At 52.6% G+C, this 12,747-nt stretch overlaps 1 protein-coding gene across 3 annotated transcripts in view; it reads left to right on the top strand.

The window, feature by feature from the left end:
* Positions 1-12,747, top strand: part of TOM1 (target of myb1 membrane trafficking protein) — a 38,988-nt gene that overhangs the window by 1,772 nt on the left and 24,469 nt on the right. Inside the window, exon 1 of one of the 3 annotated variants that reach the window (XM_043882690.1) lies at positions 4,965-5,128. The exons of the other annotated variants lie outside the window; for them this stretch is intronic. The gene's annotated coding sequence lies outside the window, so the exon portion shown is untranslated. Of the gene's footprint in view, positions 1-4,964; positions 5,129-12,747 lie in introns of those variants that run through there. 3 annotated transcript variants of the gene reach the window in all.

Below are 12,747 nucleotides of genomic sequence, written 5' to 3'. Positions count from 1 at the left end.
TTGTTTGGGAGCTGAAAAGAGAAGGCAGCTCATCTCTTGTCTGTATTTCTCCAACTGTAGAAACCTCTGCTTTTATCACATGTCAAGCTTGAGACTTCCTGCCCACCCACCCCCAAAAAAGAAAAAAATTCTGGTTCACAGTCAGCCAAATATGCCAGAGGCTTTCTAGAAAAGCTTGTTGGGACTCCAGGCTTGAGTCTTCTCTTCTTACCCTAAAGGGTTACCTGTCTTGGGCAAGAAATAATCAATCCAAAGAGCATGCTACTAACTCTTATTCGTTTAGAGCACAGACCATGTTTTACTGCAGGAACAGTCCTTATCCTGGGGCTCTTCTAATCCAGAGCTATCATCAGAATCCCCTGGAAGACTTGTTATAGCATCAAAGGCTATAGATCTGAGGTGGCCACCAGATTGAAAACCTCCATCCTAGCCCATCCCCTTCACTCTACACTGGAGACTGAGGCCAAGAGAGGGAAGGTGGAAAATAGGACTCACCCAAGACCCCAGTTACATGGTCAGAAAGCTGAGATGAACCCCTCTGAGTCCCTGAAATCTGAACCAAAGCTGAAGAGGCTCTAAAAGTACGACTAAATGAATAATGTCTGCTGTTTGAGTTAATACCCTCAGTATTCCTTTTCTCCCCACCGCCCCCACCCCCGGCCTCCACCCCCGGGGGTGTGGGGGAGCAACAGCCCTGATCAGCTGTAATTACTAATGACCTAGTATGAGCTGCTTGCATTTCTATAAACTGCAGGATTGAAATAATCTCTTCTCCCGCCTGCCAGCTTCATCCCCCTGTTGAGCGTAGAGCCCTGTCCAGTCGGCAGCACTGACTGTAGGTCCTGATGGTGTAAATCAGAGCTCAGTGTCTCTCGGCTCAGAAAGTTTTCAGTCACCCATTCACACCCCTTTCTGCTTGCTGCTTGCTCTGCCTGGAATGCCTGCTGCCAGTGCCTCCTTCAAAGCTCCAGGCATCATCACCTATTCCATGAGGCCTTCGTTGACCCCTTCAGATCCAGCCATTGCTTTTGTGCCCTCCTATCACTCTAGCTCCTCAGGCTCACTCCCTGTCTGCTTTTGGGCTCTGAGCCTCTGCTTCCTGGGTGGAATGGTGGTTATAGCAGCATCCATTTCTCAGAGTGGTTGTGAGAGTGAAGTGAGATGCTCTCGGAGAGGGCCTGGCCCATTGTCAGTTTGCAGGAAACATTGTCATCATTTTTATTATTTTCACCAATGTCACACTAATAAAGCACCGTGGCATTCTGTTAGTAGTTGTGCATGTGATTCCCCTGCTGGACTAGGCTTTGTGAGAGCAGATTCCGAATCTTACTGATCCAGACCCTAGGTACTAGCATCATGCTGACACATTACTGGAGGGAAGAAAGGAAAAAAGGAAGGTAACAGTTTGTGAGCAAACACCAGGTGCCATACTTGTTATCACAGTCCTATTGTCAAACCCAGGTTTGTGTGCTGGATGTGCAGTGAGGCCAAACAAACCAAAGCAGGGGTTTGGAGCAGAGAAAAGTTTGTTACAGGGGCCAAGGAAGGAGATTGGGCTATGCATACTCAAAAGACCCAAAATCCCATTGGTTTTCCGGGAGGAGTTTCTAAAGGCAAAATTAGGAGGGTGGAACTCCAGGGTTTGTAACTTGCTTCTGATTGGTTGGTGGGAGGGGCTCCTGGAATCTTCGGCATCAGCCTTCTGGTTCCATCCAGTCTGGGGTCCGAACTTGTGCAGGCTTGAAGTCACCCTCATCCACCTGGGTGGGGCCCCAGCTCCGATAGTAGAACTCAGAGATGTGTATCAGATTGTCAAGTAAATCCCTTGAGAAGGAACTAGGACTCTTTTTTATTGCTGCACTATTGTTTCTTGACTGCTTTTCTTTTGTTTCTGGGTTCCCTCCCTCCCCTAATGAGTAACTGAATCTGCCCTTTGGAACTCAGGGAAGATTTAGGAGACAGCAGCCTTTTCCGCATAAACAAGAAACGGGGAACACTGAAAAGCTTTCATGCCCAGATGGGCCCTGCAGAATACCAGCGGGTTTCAAAGCCCCCTTTTCTTTGATACTCTTCAGTCTTGGGGGGAACAGGTGTGGGACAAGAAAGGGAATAAAGTTTTGGATAAAGAAATTAATATGAACTTGACAGAGGAACTCAGTTTTAGGGGGAGTCGGTTTCAAGCCTACAAGGTTTTGCTGTTTTTTCCAATCACCAAAAGTAAGTCTGAAAGAAGGTGTCACTTCCCAAGGTTTCCCAGCTTTCTAGAGTCGGGACCCAGACCCATGTCTCTGCTTGCAGAGCTGAGGTCCTTTCTTGCACCCTCACCACTCTGCCTCTGGCTGGTCAGCGCCGGTTTGGGATTTGGAGCAGCCCAGCCCTCCAGCATCCACAGCTGTTGTTTGGCCCGCAGACCTGCTTTTCTGCTTGTGGCACACGCTGGGCCCCTGAGTGTTTCCAGGTCTCTCGTGCTCAGTCGGTCAGTCGTGTCCGACTCTCTGCGATGTCATGGACTGTAGCCCTCCAGATTGCTCTGTCCCTGAGACTTCCCAGGCAAGAATACTGGAGTGGGGTGCCATTTCCTCCTCCAAATCACTCACCTGTCAACTAAAGAATATGCGCAGCCTACAAGTTGAGAATCGTGTTTTGTCTGGAGCCCTCACTGAGAACTACAGCCCGGGAGGCAGTCTCTCAGATAGCTCCGAGGGACTGTTCCAGGTTTGGTGGGGGTGGGGAGCCAGGAGATACAGTTTTTGCTGGGGGGGGGGACGACACAGTCAGACATCAAAAGATGACTGCTAATCACAAAAAGCAGATATCACAAATTAATGATTTTAGTGCTTTTCTCTGTGTGGGAAGATGAAAGAGTTTGGGCTTTTTGAAGGCATCCCTTTGGTATGCATCTTCACTATCTAGGCCCAGTATACTCTTTTTCTCCATCCTGAATTCTGCTCAAGGTGCACTTTGGTGGCGGGCGGGTGCCTCTGTAACCAAAGGCTTGATGGCCACAAGTGCTTTTGTTTACTGAAATGGTGGGTGATGCTTTATCTATCAGGAAAGCTTCCAGTGGGCAGCAGCCTGTGGCTGAAAGGACCCCAGATAGTGAGTACTAGCTGCTGTTGACACAGCCCTCTTCTTCCAAGGATTTAAAAACCCATCCCAGGTATTCTCTGAGGACAGCTCTTGCTGGCCGTGTTTTAAGAACCCAGTTTTCCACTTCCAGCCGTCAGCTCACCCCAGCACTTTGACTAGAGGCACAGCTGACCCAGGAGAGCCAGCTGCAAACAGCAGAGACTGTAAACACAGGCAGTGCCTGGGGACCACCCCCTTGTTGTGGAGCAGGAGGAAAGGTCAGAGCCTAAGACTGAGCCCTGGGGCGGACGGGAGAGGTGAAAAGTCAGGGAGAGCCGCTCTTAGCCCTACAAAGGCCAAGCCAGGGGGCTCCCAGAAGGCATCATGGGTGGGAGACCACAGGCCCTGAGGGCTGCCCTTTGGGGAGCAAAGAGTGGAAACCAAACTGGACATTCAGGTGCTGTCAAGGGGTCACCAGGCTAGGTGGCAGGAGACCTGGGCCCAGCTCACGTTCGCTCCCGACTGCATGTCTTTCCTTCTCACTGCTTTCTGTCAGGGGCCACATTCTCCCTCATTCACAGAGGACTGAACAGCTGAGGGGACAGTGAGGACGGGGGGAGGATGATACTAGAGAGAAGAAAGAAACGGATGGGCGCTGTGGAGGGGTGATGGAACTATTCCATGACTCCAAGGAGCTCCATGCCAGCACAGTTCACAGCAGGACTGGGTGCGTTGTTTGGTAGTGAGCTCCCCACCACTGGAGGTATGGAGTGGGGGGAGGCTGTAAGGAGGCTATTGGGTGGCTGGCAGGGTAAACTTGACCAGGATTTGCAAACTTTTTCTGTAAAGGGCCAGAGAGTAAATATTTTCAGTTTTGTGGGCTGTAGGGCCTGTGCTGCAATCTGTTGGCCTCTGCCTCAGAGCACGAAAGCAGACAATGTCAGTGAAGGGACGTGGCTGTGTTCCAATCAGACTTCACTTACGGACACTGAAGTGGGAATTTCATGTATTTTCATGTTATGAAATGATCTTTGGAATTTTTTTTCAACCCTTTGAAATTGTAGAGACCATTCTTAGCTTGTGGGCCATGCAAAAGCAGACTCCTTTTGGCACATGAGTTTATAGTTTGCTGACCTCTTGGCCAGAGGCAGAATGATAGAGGACAGTGTGCTTCAGAATGGGGTCCCAAGGCATCCCTGTTAGAGATACTTGAGAATGCTCCAACTCTGGACCTCCTGAGTCAGAATCTCTACCACTTCCCACTCTTTGCTATGGGGAGCCCTTGCAGCTTGAAGCTCCGATTCTTTGATCTGGCACCAGGTTAGAACCCAAAATTTGGGTCTTAAGGATAACAGGGACTAATATCTAGAAAGGGCTTTGAGTCAGATGGCCGCATGGGGTGTGTGCCTGGGTCAGACCAGGTGGTCCAAATCCTGGTTTATCCATCATCTGCTTTGTTACCTGGAGCAAGTTACTTAACCTCTCTGTTCTCCAATTTCCTGCCTAAAAAATAAGGATAATAATAGCAGGGAGCAGTCAGGATTGGGAGGTTCAGCCATGTAGGGAGGTTCTCATATGGTCACGTCGTGAAGCACTTGGCCCAGTGCCCACCAGACAGTAATTGTCCATAATTGTCAGCTGTTGTGATTTTCCCCAGGTCTTATCATCATTACTGGGGCAGAGTCTAAGGTCGCTGGGGAGCCAGGGTGCCCACTTAGGGCCCTGGCCCCAGCACAGCCTCTGTCTGGTCTTGGTGTTACTGGGAATGAGCAGTCGCAGACTGGGTGGCAGCCACAGTCGCAGACAGGTCAGGTTTCAGGCTGTGGGGTGGAGCCGGTTCTCACTTGGGAATTAAAGCCTTTGCCTGACCCTACAGATGGAACTGGTGAATAGGTTTTGTTCCCTCCCTGAGCTCAAAGAAATAAGAGTAAAGTCCCGGATTTCCGCCCTTCTGGTTACAGAAAAAAACAAAAACCCTCAGTCTTCTGATTAGCCTGGGGCCATCACTCCATAAAAGCAGGAGGATTCAGGACAAGTTAACTCTTTACCTCCTTATCACGTAAGTCACTGCCTAAGCTAGCTCTCTCCGGATTTCTGCCCTTTGTGTCCCACCTTTAGTTTTATTTTCGTAGTATTTTCCTTTTGTTCAGTTACCTTTTTAAAGTTGGCCTTATCCTGTGTAATTACATCCTGAAATCATGACTTTGACAAGCTACTCGACATTAAATAGGCAACTCCAAAAATGTCTTTATGTTTGCGCATGAGCCCACCTGATCCCAGGTTTGCTCGTGATCCCAGGTGGTGCATTTCAGCCACTCGGATGTAAGCAATCTGAATAGGCTCAGAACACAGACCCTGCATCAGAAGATTTGGGTTCAAGTACCAGCTCCTCCCCTCCCCAGCCATGTCCCCAGGCAAGTGACAGAACCTCCAAGGGGATTGTGCCTGCATGGACATGGAAGATTTGAGAACTGGTAGAGACCCCAGGGTGCCATGAAGAGCCAAGCAGCTGTGCAGGAGCCATGGGGAGGAATTGGGCTTCACACCTGCGGGGAAAGCAGAGACGGGAAGGAGGGAATCGGGAGGGAGGAGCCAGCCAGTCACAGAGACTGTGACTAGGAGAACCGAAGGCCAAGCAGAGATGTCCTCTGTTCACCTGGAACTTGAATACACTGATGCAGGATAAACCCTGGTTGGTTCCCTTCGTGTGTCCGTTTTGGCCAGGTCACAGTACCCAGATATTTGTTGTTGTTGTTTAGTCACTAAATTGTGTCACCTCTTTTGCAACCCCATGGACTGTAGCCCACTAGGCTCCTCTGTCTAGGTGATTCTGCGAGCAAGAAGACTGGAGTGGGTTGCCATGCCCTCCTCCAGGGGATCTTCCCGACCCAGGGATCAAACCTGCATCTCCTGCACTGGCTGAGCCACTAAGAAAGCCCACACAGATATTTAGCCAAACATTAATCTAGATGTTTCTGTGAAAGTATTTTTTTTAGATGAAATTAACATTTAAGTCTGTCTTTGAGAAGAGCAGATTACCGTCTATAATGTGGATGGGCCTCATCTGACCAGTTGCATAGAAGAAAGACTGACCTCCCCAAAAGATGGGATTCTGCCAGCAGATGACCCTGGACTTGAACTGCATCTGTCTCCTGCTAGTCTGTCCTGCAGATTTTGAACCTGCCAAGCCTCCACAATAGCACAAGCAATCCCTTAAATCTCTCTATAGATAGATAGGTACATAAATACATACATGCCTACATATGTCAGTAACATCTTTTGCATTCATGAGTTGGGGGAAGAAAAAAAGAATGTCATATATGCCTTGGCCAGCCCCTTCAAACCTCTGTTTTCACAGTTTTGCTCCTTCTTACCTGGATAGTTTTTCAAAAGCCCTCCTTCAGCAAATTGGAATTTTCTCCAGTTAGGTACTATAGTTAGCTGTATCAACTCTAAAATTGTGGGTTGCCAAAGTTATGCCTTCTGCGAGGTATTTTCGAGTTCCTCTTGTGGCCTGTGGTTACAAAATGGCAGGGGAGAGGCAGCCAGGGTTTGGGGAAGGCTGGCTCAGCAACTTAGGAGAATGATTGAGCTTTCCATGTTGGGTCTGGAAAGAGCTATTCACTGGAAAGTGGGCTTCAGGACGGTTTGCTGGCTGGGGCGGGAAAGAATGGCTTCTGCATGTGTGTGATTTGAAAAGCTATTTCTGGGGGGATGCTTGAAATTTCCAAGCAATGATTTGGGGGTTGATATTTCCAGTTGGTAACGTGTGTTTGGGGGCTGACTGTTGTGCTGGGTGGGACGCGGAGCACATGAAGTGCCTTCTCTCATTTCCTCTGAGGGTCGGTGCTTTAGTTATCCTTTCCTCTGTTCTGCCGGAGGGGAACTCGGCACAGAGAGGTTAAGGAATTCACTCCGGTCACACAGTCAGCGAGTGCTCCCGTCAGGACTTGAACTGGGATTTGTCTGTGTCCAGATCCCACTCTCCTAATTTTCCCACCTCATTGCTTCCCCTTAGAATTGACAGGGACCTGGCGGGTTTCCTTTACAGTGGAAATGTGTGGGTCCAGAATCCATGTAGTTTGAGTTTGTTCGTAATTCTTCTTTCTGCATTTCTCCACCCACCCACCCCCAACCTTTAGCATATTGCTTTCCTCCTTCTGCTGGACTGCACATAACAGAGCACAGTTAGTACCTCCCAGCACTGCCTCTGTTATCGGGAGAGGAAAACCTTCCCTGGGAGCCACCAGAAAGTTCCACTAACGTCAGAGGCCAGTGCTGGGTCACAGGACCTCTTCTGACTGCAAGGGAGATTAGAATACCTCAATAGAGGACACCAGTGGAGAGTGTCTTTCACAGCAACAGACTCTGTAGGGGTCAGGTCCACACAGTGGAGTGAATAAACATCTAATGTAGTCACAGGGTGAGTTAGCCCAGATACCGCCTCCCATGTGGACAGGTGCGTGAGTTCCCACACTGCGTTTCCAGGACAGCTCAGCTGGCCAGTGTCCCAAGGGGCTGATGGGAATGGTGAAGGCTCTGGAGGTCACGTCAGAGTGGAGTGGTCACAGGAACTGAGGATGTGGTGCGGAGGTCAGGTTAAAGAGGGCTGTGGTACTTGTTAGGGCTTCCCACGTGGCACTAGTGGTAAAGAACCTACCTGCAAGTCAGGAGACATAAGAGACACAGGTTCAATCTCTGGGTCGGGACGATCCCCTGGAGGAGGGCGTGGCAACCCACTCCAGTATCCTGGCCTGGAGAATCCCATGGACAGAGGAGTCTGGAAGGCTACAGTGCATGGGATCACAGAGTCTGATAGGACTGAAGTGACTGAGCACACACGCAAGGTAGTTTTTAAAAGTATTCATAGGACTGGGACTTCCTGGCAGTCCAGTGGTTAAGACTGCACACTTCCAATGCAGGGGTCAGAGAAGTAAGATCCTATATGCCACGCGGCACGGCCGAAAAAGTTTAAAAAAAAAGTAAAAGTTCATAGGACTGCGAAGTGGAGGGAAGATTAGGATTTCTACACAGCCACTACTAAAGGGTCTACGAGGGCCAAAGGGTGGGAGTAGTTCATTTAAGTTAAAGTGCTCTAAGGGCTTATTGTCCTGGCGAATATGGCCTCATCCTTCATTCAGTCATTCATCAAACATGTCCTGCAGGTTTTTCACAGGCCCCGTCATCCAGCCTGGTGTAGAGAATTCCATGACTCACAGTCTCCACCCTGGAGCTCACAGCCTAATGGAGGAGACGGAAACAAAGCAGTAAATATTGCAGTCACTGTAACACTGAACAGAGCTGGTGGTTTTGTCTGCGCAGAGTCCTGCTGGCCCAGCACGGAGGCAAGGCCCCATAGGAAGCAGGGCCCAGGTAGAAGGCCTGGGCAGCGGAGGAGGAAGTGGGGAGAAGACCAGTCTCCACACCACATCCCACCACCAAGCTTTGGGGTACCCTGCCTGCATGTGACAGACAGACACACAGCCGAGCCCCGCAGACACCCCATGCTCCCCAGGGGTCAGGACTGGGTGGCTTGACCACTCCTGGACTGGGCACTGCCAATGGGTAGCGGGGTTGTTGTTTTGGGTGGGGATGAGGGAGGAGTTGCTAGGGGGCAGGCCAGGGGTGCCCATGCCCGATCCCTTCTGTCCTGCTCCGAGGACTGGTCTTCCGGGCAGTTTTCATCACTGCCCTTCTCCTCTGGCTGCCTCACTCCCTCCGGGACCCTTAGCCCACCTCCGGCTCCGGGATCTTTCCTGGTCTCAGAACAGCCTTGTCTCCCTCCCTCGGGCCCTTCAGACTGACCCTCAAGCCCCTTGTGTCTCCTCTTCTCTTCACCCCTGAGGTTTCATCTCGGAATCTTTCATTCAGCTCATGCCCTTCCTCTCCCAGGAATGTCCCTCTTCATCTTTTCCAGCCCAGCAGCTCATGCTCTGTGCTCAGCCCAGACAGTACCCCCTCACTGGAACCTTCCTGGTTCCTCCTGCAGGTGCTGACCCCTACCCCGGCTCCCCAGTGCCCTGCACTGGCCTCAGTCACATCACTTGTCCTTTTGCACTAAACACATGCCTCCAGCTGTCTTCACTGACTGCTGTCGGCCGCCCCAAGGGCAGGGATTCTGTTCTTCATCTTTGCCCCTCTGGCACCTGGCGCAGGGCTGGACGAATGGGAGCCGCTCAGAGTGTGTCGTGGGAGGGAGAAGAGAAGGGCAGGAAGAGGGCACCTGGGAGGCAGTGGGGAGGTGGACAGAGGGGCAAAGGGGCCCTGGGCCAGGGATGGAGGCAGACGTGGGTGGGAGGCAGCAGGGAACTGAGGGGTGGGTACTACTTACTGCGGATTCCAGACAGCCTTTCATTTCACTCACAACTATTTCTGTGTGTCTCTTAAGGGTATGGAACAGGAATCGTACGTAGAAACAAATGAGCCATAATCACAGTACCATTACACGCTTTAAAAAAAATGTGTTTTTTAAAGCCTGAAAACAGTAAGGACCAGAAGGGAAATCTCCTCAAGGGTTCACCATGGTTCCTTTGAGCGATATGAGTAGGTGGCCGATTACACTGGAAAGGTGATAGTTCCTGAAGGTGATCTGTGGGCACCCTCGCAGGGGAGCTGGTCATAGGAGGAAGATCTGGAAAGAGGACCCGTGGGAGCTCTGGGTAGATCCGATGCCTCATGTCACTGCTTGCTTGATCACGGTCAGCTACCTCTCCTTCTACCCCAGGTCGGTGAGCCCTGCCCCAGGCCTGGTCATGGTCAAGGTGGGACTTTAGCTGTTGACCTCACCCTTTAAAACACTTCATTACTGTTTGCAAACCATATTTCATTTGAATCTAGAAAGAAAAGTCTACCCACTGAGTTCTGACAGGTCATTATTTGTAAGCCACATCCCAGCAGCAGAGGGGCTCAAGGGTGGACAGGGGAGCTTAGGTCAGTGACGCACGAGGAATCTTCCCCAGGACACAGTGGGGCGGGTGCTCAGCACGACCTGGGGCGGCGAGGCGGCCTGGAGCCTCGGCTGGTCCTTCCCCAAACGTTGGCTGGGCCTCTGCTCTCCGTCCCGCCAGAGGGCGGGCCCGGAGAGACAGAGATGTCCCCAGAGCTCGGCATGCAGTGGGGCAAGTGGGAGCAGAGCAGGGGGGGGCGCACAGGTCTGGAGCTCCCGGACCGGCTCCGCACCCCCACCCTCCACTTCCGGGTGTGGGTGTGAGCTGTCCCCGCACGTGCTGTGGGCTGTGGAGTGTGCGTTACAGTAACTCTGCAGTATTTACCTCCTTGTCCCCGGCTGACGGGCAGGAAAGGTCTGGTCACTGTCGTCCACAGCGCCATGCCGAGGGGCAGGATGAGCCGGGCACGGCTCGCCTGTCTGGAGGCTCGCTGCGGGGCCAGCCCTGGGCTCGGGCCTCACAGGCCGTCCCGTTGGCACGTCTGAACCGCACCCCCCGTGCTTGTCTCAGCACCCACGCTTTTCTGTCCAGGCGTTTTGCCCTTCTGTGATGCCACTGTGGCTGCCTCCTAGGCTGCAGACTCCCCGAAGGCAGGACCTGGCCGGCTCTGCTCACCTGTGTCTCCCGGGGCCCGGATGACACGTGTTCAGTGTGTCTGAGAGGCACGCAACCTAGTAGCTGAGAGACTCTTGGGGTTCAAACCTCCGCCCTGCAGCACGCACGCCGCACGACCATGGGCGAGCCACTGGCCTCTCTGTGCCCCTCGGTGCTCCCACCCTCTGCCGGGGTCTGTGCTGAGGGCAGTGCGGAGCGCTGTGCTTGGTTGTGCTGAGAAGCCGGCAAGTGGTGGTGGTGAGGGCTGAGGTCTCACCATCACCTGTGACCTGGTGCCTACCTGGAGGGGAGCCGGGCGCCCCAAGCAGAAACCCTGATGCATGAAAGAACCAGGCCAGCCGAGGGAGGGAGGAGACCACAGCAGATTGTGGCCAAGCTCGGCCTCAGATGTCCCTCTCAGCCCCTGAAGAGATCCGGTTTTCAACCCTCGGGCAGTGGGATGTCATGGACAATATTTAGACAGAGGAGCGCTGGTTGGATTTATGTTGGGAGAGGAGAGTGTGGAGGTGATGGTACAGGGCTGGGTGGGAGACAGGCCAGGAACCAGAGCTGCGACCGTGATGACGGAGCTGGGCACCTCTGAGACACATTGAGCAGCCGGGCCCGTGAGGACCCAGCGACGGAACGTGCAGGATGGTGGGGAGGCAGCTCTAGGCTGCTGCCCTCAGGCTGACCTGGCAGGAGGCGGTCAGGGGGATGGGCACCCACAGTGGTGACCACAGGTCCCCTGAGCCCCACAGAAGTGGCCTCCTGCGAAGCAGGGCTTCCCCCATGGCTGAGAGCGTGGGCTATCCAGAAACCCAGGGTGCCCCAGGGTCGAGCAGGCTGGCTCCAGGGGCCTGCAGCTGGAGACTGTGGTGGCCACTGTCTGCTGCTCTCAACCCGGGTCATGGTCATGGGACTCAGCAGTGACCTGCCGCTGCTCTTCAGCTGACGCACTGCACATTGTCAGGCCGAAAAGTCCCATCTCCTGTGTGGGAGGCCGTCTTCTTCCAGCTTCACAGATGAGGAAACCAAGACTCTGAGGCTCAGATCCTTGCCCGGAGTCTCCGAGTTCCGAGGTGAGGCCAGGCTTGTCCCACTCCAAAGCTGTGCCACCACTCTGACTGTGCCGGCACCAGCCCCTCACAGAGAGGACAGACTGCTGAGCAGACAGACGGATGCCCCAAGATCCCCAACCTCCACCTGCCCGCCCAGACAGCAGCAGGTGATTCATAGGGCCCTGCTTCCTCAGGAGCTGGGGGACAAGGGTAGGATCACCCCAGGGCCTCCAAAGGTCACGGCCAACAGCAGAGAGCTTGGGAAGTCAGCTGTCATTCTTTTGGAACTAGTAACCATTGTCAGTGTTTTTATTCCGCCTTCTTAAAATAGCCAGCTGAGTTACTTTTGTGGTTAAAACCAAAAACAAAACACACATCCCCAGATTCCTGTGGGTTTAAATTTCTGCCTTTAATGGAGCATGCCTACCCCTTGGACCTTTTTTTCTTTTCTTTTTTTTTCTTTTTTCTTTAATCTTTATTATTATTTTTTTTAATCTTCTGGTCAAGCTGCTCAGCATCTGGGATCTTAGTTCCCTGACCAGGAATAGAACCCACGCCCCCTGCATTGGCAGCACAGAGTCTTAACCACTGGACCACCCCACCAGGGAAGTCTCTGGACATCTTTACTGAGGAAGTCCTAGAACTGTCCCGGCCCTGACGGGAGGGGTCTGGGCACACCTCCCTTCTGCTGGAATTGCTCAGATGTCTCTTGTCTCCCTTCTGCCTCTTCCTCACCTCCTACCTGCTCAGACTGACTGCAGCGCCCCCTTTACTCCAAACCCCCTACAAAAAGCTCCATCCTCCGAATGGCTCCGCCCATGGCTGGCACTCAGGACTAAAGAGCTTGGCCCTGTGCTCAGGTTGGCATCTCACGCTCCAGGGGTCCCGCTGCACCGACCCTGGTTCCTCAAGATGGCTTTCTCTCTCTCATAAATGTCCCATCTGCCCCCTCAACATCCGCTTGTCTTTCCAAAATGATCATAATCCCTCTGAGACTTTGCCGCTCTGTCCCCCAGGAGGAGGGAGGTGCTGTGGTTTTCAGCAGTCCCTGGGGGAGGTCATAGGGAGGAACCAAT

The sequence above is a fragment of the Cervus elaphus genome, chromosome 22 (assembly GCF_910594005.1).
Source record: "Cervus elaphus chromosome 22, mCerEla1.1, whole genome shotgun sequence".
Lineage (NCBI taxonomy): Eukaryota > Metazoa > Chordata > Mammalia > Artiodactyla > Cervidae > Cervus > Cervus elaphus.
This window is presented reverse-complemented; position numbering and strand designations above follow the sequence as displayed.